Source organism: Oryx dammah, unplaced genomic scaffold (assembly GCF_014754425.2).
Source record: "Oryx dammah isolate SB20612 unplaced genomic scaffold, SCBI_Odam_1.1 HiC_scaffold_9, whole genome shotgun sequence".
Taxonomy (NCBI): Eukaryota; Metazoa; Chordata; class Mammalia; order Artiodactyla; family Bovidae; genus Oryx; species Oryx dammah.
Genome location: NW_024070193.1, coordinates 38,277,798 through 38,286,395, shown reverse-complemented (window position 1 = coordinate 38,286,395; position 8,598 = coordinate 38,277,798).

Genomic DNA, 8,598 nt, shown 5'->3' with positions numbered 1-8,598 from the left:
GAACTGGTGATGCTTTTAAGATGTCTCATAAAGAATATACAGTATACTCTTGCAGCATACTGCAATATGGGCCAAGCAGATGGGTGTTGCAAATATTTCTTATCTGTCACTAGTATAGGAGGCTCAGTTAGGATTTATTTTTAAGACATACACTAACAATAGGCTTGAATTAATGATGTGAACTTATAATTTATAAATTTTGTTAACTTTTTTTTGCTTATTACATTACCATTCTAGGATTACCCATCAGTATGGAAGTATTTGAAATTTTAACAGTTCCGGTGTGTATCAGATGACTCAGTTCAGTTCAGTTCAGTTGCTCAGTCGTGTCCAACTCTTTGCAATCCCATGAATCGCAGCATGCCAGGCCTCCCTGTCCATCACCAACTCCTGGAGTTCACTCAGACTCACGTCTATCGAGTCAGTGATGCCATCCAGCCATCTCATCCTCTGTCGTCCCCTTCTCCTCCTGCCCCCAATCCCTCCCAGCATCAGATGACTACATGAACTCTAATGTTTGCATTTTTTGAAGTATCATTCATTCCTCAAACAGCTACTAATTACTTTACAAATATGAGGGACTATGAACCACTGTGGGAGAATATAATTATGTAATAAGATCCAGAATGTGTACTCGGAAAGCATGTAAAATATGATACATTTATAAATAGAACATACGGAAGAAAATGCCTAAGACTAGGAAAGAAGTATTAATCGGCCTGGGTGATCTTTGGAAGGACTGATGCTAAAGCTGAAACTCCAATACTTTGGCCACCTCATGGGAAGAGTTGACTCACTGGAAAAGACTCTGATGCTGGGAGGGATTGGGGGCAGGAGGAGAAGGGGATGACAGAGGATGAGATGGCTGGATGGCATCACTGACTCGATAGACGTGAGTCTGAGTGAACTCCGGGAGTTGGTGATGGACAGGGAGGCCTGGCGGGCTGCGATTCATGGGGTCGCAAAGAGTCGGACATGACTGAGTGACTGAACTGAACTGAACTGAATTTGCATTCACAGAGATAGAGTAGTTTTGTTGAGAAATTTCATTGTCAAAGATTGAAATTAACTATATATATAGTATTTTTTCCTTATTATAATCATATACTCTCATTGTGAAAAAAATCAGAAACTCTGCACAGTCACAAAGAAGAAAAATTGCTTATAATTTCATGTAACAATTGCCATTATTACTATTTTGGTGTTTGGCTTTATAGAATATAGGCCCTTTTGAAAAGTAAAGATACATCTGGGTAGAGTTCTAGGAGAAATGGAGATAATATATACAGCTCTTGCTATTGTTGTTTCTGAAAGAGGAAGGCTATTAGGTCAAGTTATCTTATGCACAGGTTGTTTAATGGACAATAGTGATTTGACCAGAGATTATGTGTGTAACTTCACCATTGTGTTCAAGAGATCTGAAATAAATAATGCAGCTTCCTTATTTGGTGGCTTAGGGACAGAAGACTCTCAGCCATGGAATTCTGAGAATGTGATAGGTTCTACTCAGAAATAGAAGCAAGCCTCATTTTACTTCGGGGAAGAAGTATCAGCTGATTCTTCGAGACAGCATTACACTTACATGAGAAGTAGAAGCTTAGCAAATCCACTATCACAATTATGACCACATAAATGTTATCAGTTAAATCTTTGTATTTAAATTAAGATAGGTTTATTTTGCCTCTTCATTTAAAATTTTTAAGTAATTGTTTAAACTAATGTGAATTCCGTGGGGACTAGCTATAAGATATTTTTGATGGCAAGAAATTAGTCACAGTGGAGCAAAAGATATGTCAAAGATATTTAAAGTGGATCATTCACATGTAGATAATGGGAAGTTGATAGTAGGGCCACTTGTATGCAAATAAATAGAAAAGCATGGCAAGCCCACTTTTTTGTACTTTTCCATTTTCTCTTTTAACATTTCGCATTCTTAACTCTCCTTGCTATTTAGTCCCTTTCTGGTGGGTAATACCTACACTTGTCTTCATTATATGGTGTCCAACACTTAGGCTTATTCTGTGCTTTCTCCCTTTATCAGAAATGTTGTTACTATCAGCTATTTTCTCTGTTACATGTTGAAAAATAAACTAATGTGCTGATCCTCCCCCAAATCTTAATATTTAAAGGATATTTTAATTTATTAATCTTTGAGTCCTATTTGCATTTTGACAATTTTTAGAGAGGCAAAATTTTAACCAAGAAAGAACAAATATTTCATGCTGCATTTTCAGATGAGTTGACGAAAATATTTAGACACTGAGTTAACATTATAGACCCCTCAGTTCATGCTATAGACAACCAAACAATTCCAGTTGAATATATACTTTTACTGTGTCAAGAATAGAAGAGAGAAGTGCTATTTGTGTCTTTTAATGCAAATAGACATGTGGAAACTCCTTTTCCATGAAGTTTTACAGACTTTATTGTTGCCTCCAGAAGTTGGATTTGGGGGGAATTTTCCAGAAGAGATTTAAAATAATAGGAGCACACTTACAGAAGCTTTGCAAGCATTCTCTCCTTAGTGATTTCTCTATCACTGAGAGTCTAAGATTGTCAGCAAAATGCACCCCATGCAGAACATCGTCAGTTCCTTTCAGACCCACAGTCTGAGCTCCTAGAATGGTATAATTTATATGCAATCTGAAATAGAGAAGCAGCCATCTAATTTATTTTGTTCTCAGAGTAGAGAAGTGTAGTGCATGATTACAGATTGAGTCTTTAGGAGAGCAATAAGAGACTAGCTCTGATAGTCGTCTCCAATAAAATAATTTTTTTCACTGGGCAGAGTATCTAATCAATAATGACATTTTTGGTGTTCTTGTTTGTATAATACAACGTTTGAAGATATTATGTCTCCAAAAGTAGTCACAGGAAAAAGGAATACATGATTGAGACACCTTATCTTAAGAGAAATGACCTATGACCTTTAAGTTTTAAACTAAAATTTCCTTTTAAGACCTTTTTCTAAATAGGAATTAACTGAGCAACAGTTCTTTCACCTTATACTCTTATGCGGGTATCATTATTTTCCCTGAAAGTGCCATTTAGCATAAAAGGGTTGAAATTGTAATAACTGGCTGAGAGCCATTCATATTACCATAAAGACTTTTTTCCCACTCTTGGGGCCAAGTAGTTCTGTTTGTTTGCTTTGACAAGGCAAGAATTGGGGAGTAGAGAAATTGTGGAAGATTTGTATGGAAAGATTTTTTATCCTAATTAGTGATTGTGTAAATTAAATAGAAATAGTAGTCCGTTAACTCTATATCCTTCCCCTCTATTGCTTCTTTTTGAAAAGCAAGGTTTAGAATTCTTAGCATTGTGTCTTATTAATGGCCAGGTATTGCTTCTGGTAAAACTGCAAAAAAAGCTTTCCCCACCTTCCCATTCATTTGAATGTGATTTCTTTCCATGGCTAGATAAGTACATTGATTTTATGTTTCATGGAGATTAGTGGTTTAACATGTTAATAGGTATTATTGATTCTACTTTTTGTACATTGTTATGGACTTAGTAGTCTTTTTAACCCATGCAGAGCCTTTAAAGATGTTTTCTTTTTGTTATAAATAATATCAAATAAAATGTATAATAACGATACAAATCAGGCATATTCAGTTCAGTTGCTCAGTCGTGTCTGACTCTTTGTAACCCCATGGACCACAGCACGCCAGGCCTCCCCGTCGATCACCAACTCCCAGAGTTCTCCCAAACCCATGTCCATTGAGTTGGTGATGCCATCCAACCATCTCATTCTCTGTCATCCCCTTCTCCTCCTGCCTTCAGTCTTTCCCAGCATCAGGGTCTTTTCAAATGAGTCAGCTCTTCACATCAGGTGCCCAAACTTATTGGAGTTTCAGCTTCAACATCAGTCCTTCCAATGAACACTCAGGACTGATCTCATTTAGGATGGACTGGTTGGATCTCCTTGCTGTCCAAGGGACTCTCAAGAGGCTTCTCCAACACCACAGTTCAAAAGCATCAATTCTTTGGCACTCAGCTTTCTTTATAGTCCAACTCTCATATCCATACATGACTACTGGAAAAACCATAGCCTTGACTAGATGGACCTTTATTGGCAAAGTAATGTCTCTGCCTTTTAACATGCTGTCTAGGCTGGTCATAACTTTCCTTCCAAGGGGTAAGTATCTTTTAATTTGATGGCTGCAATCACCATCCGCAGTGATTTTGGAGCCCAAGAAAATAAAGTCTGACACTGTTTCCACTAGTTGCCATGAAGTGATGGGACCAGATGCCATGAATTTAGTTTTCTGAATGTTGAGCTTTAAGCCAACTTTTTCACTCTCCTCTTTCACTTTCATCAAGAGGCTCTTTAGTTCTTATTCACTTTCTGCCATAGGGTGGTGTCATCTGTATATCTGAGGTTATCGATATTTCTCCCAACAATCTTGATTCCAGCTGTGCTTCATCCAGCCCAACGTTTCTCATTATGTACTCTGCATATATGTTAAATAAGCACAGTGACAATATACAGCCTTGACATACTCCTTTTCCTATTTGTAACCAATCTGTTGTTCCATGTCCAGTTCTAACTTGCTTCTTGACCTGCATACAGATTTCTCAAGAGGCAGGTCAGGTGGTCTGGTATTACCATTCTTTCAGAATTTTCCACAGTTTATTGTGATGCACACAGTCAAAGGCTTTGCATAGTCAATAAAGCAGAAATAGATGTTTTTCTGGAACTCTCTTGCTTTTTCAATGATCCATCCAGCGGATGTTAGCAATTTGATCTCTGTTTCCTCTGCCTTTTCTAAACTCAGCTTGAACATCTGGAAGTTCACGGTTCACGTATTGCTGAAGCCTGGCTTGGAGAATTTTGAGCATTACTTTACTAGTGTGTGAGATGAGTGCAATTGTTTGGTAGTGTGAGCATTCTTTGGCATTACCTTTTTTGGGATTGGAATGAAAACTCACCTTTTCTAGTACTGTGGCCACTGCTGGCATATTAAGTAAACAGGCATATTAAGTAAGCAAAATTAAGATTGTTAGCTTTTACCAAAAAGTCAAAGCCAATTTCCAAGTCCTTATATAATCTTCTGTATTCTGGATTGTTATTTTTACTATTGGACTGAATTGTTTTGTCTTTATAAAGTGTTTTATGCTACTTTTTCAAAAGGAAGTGTTTTCAAATAGATTAAAAAATCAAAGCAATGTAAAAAGTTTATGGTAAGGAGTCTCATTCCTACTCCTGTTTTTACCTTTCTTTCTCTGTTCCTACATTTTATTCTACAGGTAACAACTTTTATTATCTTCTTTAAATCCTTCCAATTTTTCTTTATCTAAGTACATATTCCCCCCATCTTCCCCTCCAAAGTTCACTTCATATGTAGGCAATTCTAAATTTCTGTGTTATTTCTTCTAATTATTTTCTCTCACCCTAAACTGTAAACATGTTCCCCAGACTTTCTGGCTTTTTGGTAAGACAAACCTGTTTGAAAGTGCTGGCCCTACTACTTACTAAGTGTGTGACCTTGAGTTAAACTTGAAGGTCTCAATTACTTTACTTTTAAAATGTAAGTTTCTTTGCCTATGAGATAGGTTTGCTGTGAGTATTAAATGAGGTGATCTATGACTGATAGCCTATGGTGGGCAGTGTGTATCAGACCTTTTTCCCTTGGCCTTTTCTCTCTCCCATAGTATAACCACCCTTTCCATCATCCCTTCCCGAGACAAAGGTACTGTAACCTCACAAATCACATAATTAGCCCCTACCCATCTATTCTTCACAATGCAAGTAGAGGGGTCTTTCTGTGACTTGTGTCACCTGCACAGAGGATGAACTTCAAAGAACATCATGTGATACTGTTCATGATCTAGGTTCTTCTTACTTGTCCAGCCTTATTTTATGCAATTCCTCTTTTGTACTCTATGCTTTATCTCCCTGTCCAGAGGATATTCTTCATTTCACAGTTTATAAATCTTTTCTTTAGGGTCAATTATTAGAGCTTTCTTTGTTTCCTTTGGCAGTATCATATTTACCTGGTTTTTCATGATCTTTGGTTTGTTATGCTGGTCTCTGTGCATTTGAGTAATGGGGCTCCTCCTCCAGACTTTGTAGGTTTGCTTTGCAGAGATAGTTCTCCACCAGTTGGCTTAGTTTGGGTTTCTGGGTGTGTCCGCTGGTGATGTCTTTGGGCAGATGGTCTATTTCTAAGTGAGGCAACTATTTGAGCTCTGAGGATGAGGATGAGGGGTGTGCCACTGGCTGAGAACATCTGGATAAGACTGCTGGTCTGGTTCCCTACCCATGTGAGGTTTTAGGACAATTTCTGTGGTTGCTTGAGTTCTCTGGTCAGGCTTACTACATGGTCAGGACTGGGTACTATAGTCAGTAGCTGATGGGACTATAACTTATTAATAGCTTCCCTTCACTGGCAACAGGCCAGGGCTCAGGGCCTGTAGAGATGTAGTTTGTGGGCCTGATTCTAGCCTGGTCAGATGTTGCCACCGATTTTGCTCTGCAGACAAGGGAAGTCACGGGTTGTGCTCTGTGTTCAAGTACCACTATATGTAGGGCTGTTGAATGGGCTATTCAACTCTGGGTGTGCTCTGGTTAGATCCTCTGGTCGGACAGCTGAAGGCTGTATTCAGTAATGAACAAGGCTACAAATTAAATTCCCTGTCTGGGTGCAGTGAAAGAAGCAGCTCTAAAACTGGTAAAGCTTTTTGTTGTCTTAATCAAGCCATCGCACATCCTGTGTTCCCAGGCTAAGGAGGTCCTCTGGCTTTGCTCTACAAACTATTGGTTCTGTCTGCCCTTCTCTCAGCTTAAGTACCACAGGCACACACAACCTCTAGGACTTGTCACTTGTCCTCCTGGTCAGATGTGGGCCCGCCCTTCTGGACAGAAAACTCTCTCCACAATAAGTGGAGGTATGACTCAGCACCTTGCCTGAGTTTCGGAAGTTGGGATCTAGGATAGAGAAAATTTCTCCTTAAAGGACTCAAATTAGCAGATCAGCATCCTGTCAAGCTCCCTGGCCAGAGTCCACCCCCAGCTTGTTTCTGCAGGTAAGCAAAGCCACCAGTTGGGATTACTATTAATACTAGGGCACTACACATGTGAACTTGGTCTGACAAGATCCTTGTGCTGGTTGTTGCAAGCCCTTCCCCACTTCTCTGTCACAATCAGTATTTGAGCCCCATAGATTCCTCTATGATTTCTGTGGTAAAATCAGAGTAGAGTTCTACTGTGAGAAATCAGAGTAGAGTTCCCCATAAAGTGACCCACAGTGCTTTGGAAAGCTAGTGTCCCCCCCCCCCCCCCCGCCTCCAACCCCTGGTTCTCTTTTCCCACCGGAGGAACTGGAAACTGATGGGAGACCTCTCTGTATGGTGCCGCCCTGCCCTGGAGAAGGGGCAGTGTGGTCAACATGTAGACACTTCTTTCGCCCTTCTAGTGTAGTCTGCCTTAATGGCTGAGGTGCAGGGGGTACTTCAGACTCACCACTGTGTTCTGGGATTCTCTTACTGGTGTTTTGATCTTGAATAGATGTGAGTGTTCTTGTCAGGGAGAAGAAATGACCTGTATTTTGCCATTTAGTCCGTATATAGTTTTTTTATTATAAGCTTTTTATCATTACATAAAAAAGAAACTAGTGTGAGATTTAAGTGAATTGATTTTAATGGCAGCTCATAATTTTCCTCTATCACTAAGTACACTGTTTAACCTGCTAACTTTTTTCTCCATAATAACTAGACTTTTCCAGTGAAGAAAGTAGTGCAGTAACTTATATTTTGACTCAGATTCCTTGCTGTTGTCGTCACTAAGCTGTGTCCAACTCTTTGTGACCCCGTGGACTGCAGCACACCAGGATTCCCTGTCCTTCACTGTCTCCCAGAGTTTGCTCAGACTCATGTGCATTGAGTTGGTGATGCCATCCAACTATCTAATTCTCTGTCACCCCCTCTCCTTATTTGAGTAACTGTTCCAAAAGCATTTCCTGTTATTGGACCTATTCCATTTGACCACAGTCATATACAAAATTTAAATTCCAAATCACATGTGTTGACAATGTTGAGAATTTAGAAGTTTATATAGTTCAGAACTAGTTGTGTTTATCAGCAGTGTAACTGGAAAGTAATCATAAATATACTATAAAAAAATTGCCATGTTAACAGTGAAAATTACTAGTTATATTTGTTCTATAAACTGAACTTCTATATCATTAGCCCATGCCTGGCTATGCTGGGGTATTGTGTCATTGAAAAGTAGTTTTTGAGCTACTTTCTTTGCCCTAGATTCACCTACATTTCCAATAAAACACTTTTGTGTTTTTTTAGTATTAGCAATCTGAGTGCTACATAAAAAAAGGCTTAAAAGCACTCATATTTATATGTGAGGTATTGAACATCTGCTTCTATTAACTTTTAAATTCAGCACCCTTTCTTTCAAAAAATTCTTTGGCTCTGAGCTTATTTCTTTTTGATTTATATATAAGATCCGCTTGAGTTTTGACCAGTCAACTTGTCTCCACAAATAACACATTGTGAATTTAGTACTTTACCCTCAATTATGACTACACAGAGTCATAATATAAATTAGTTAATATACATACCTTAAATAAAATATAAATTAGT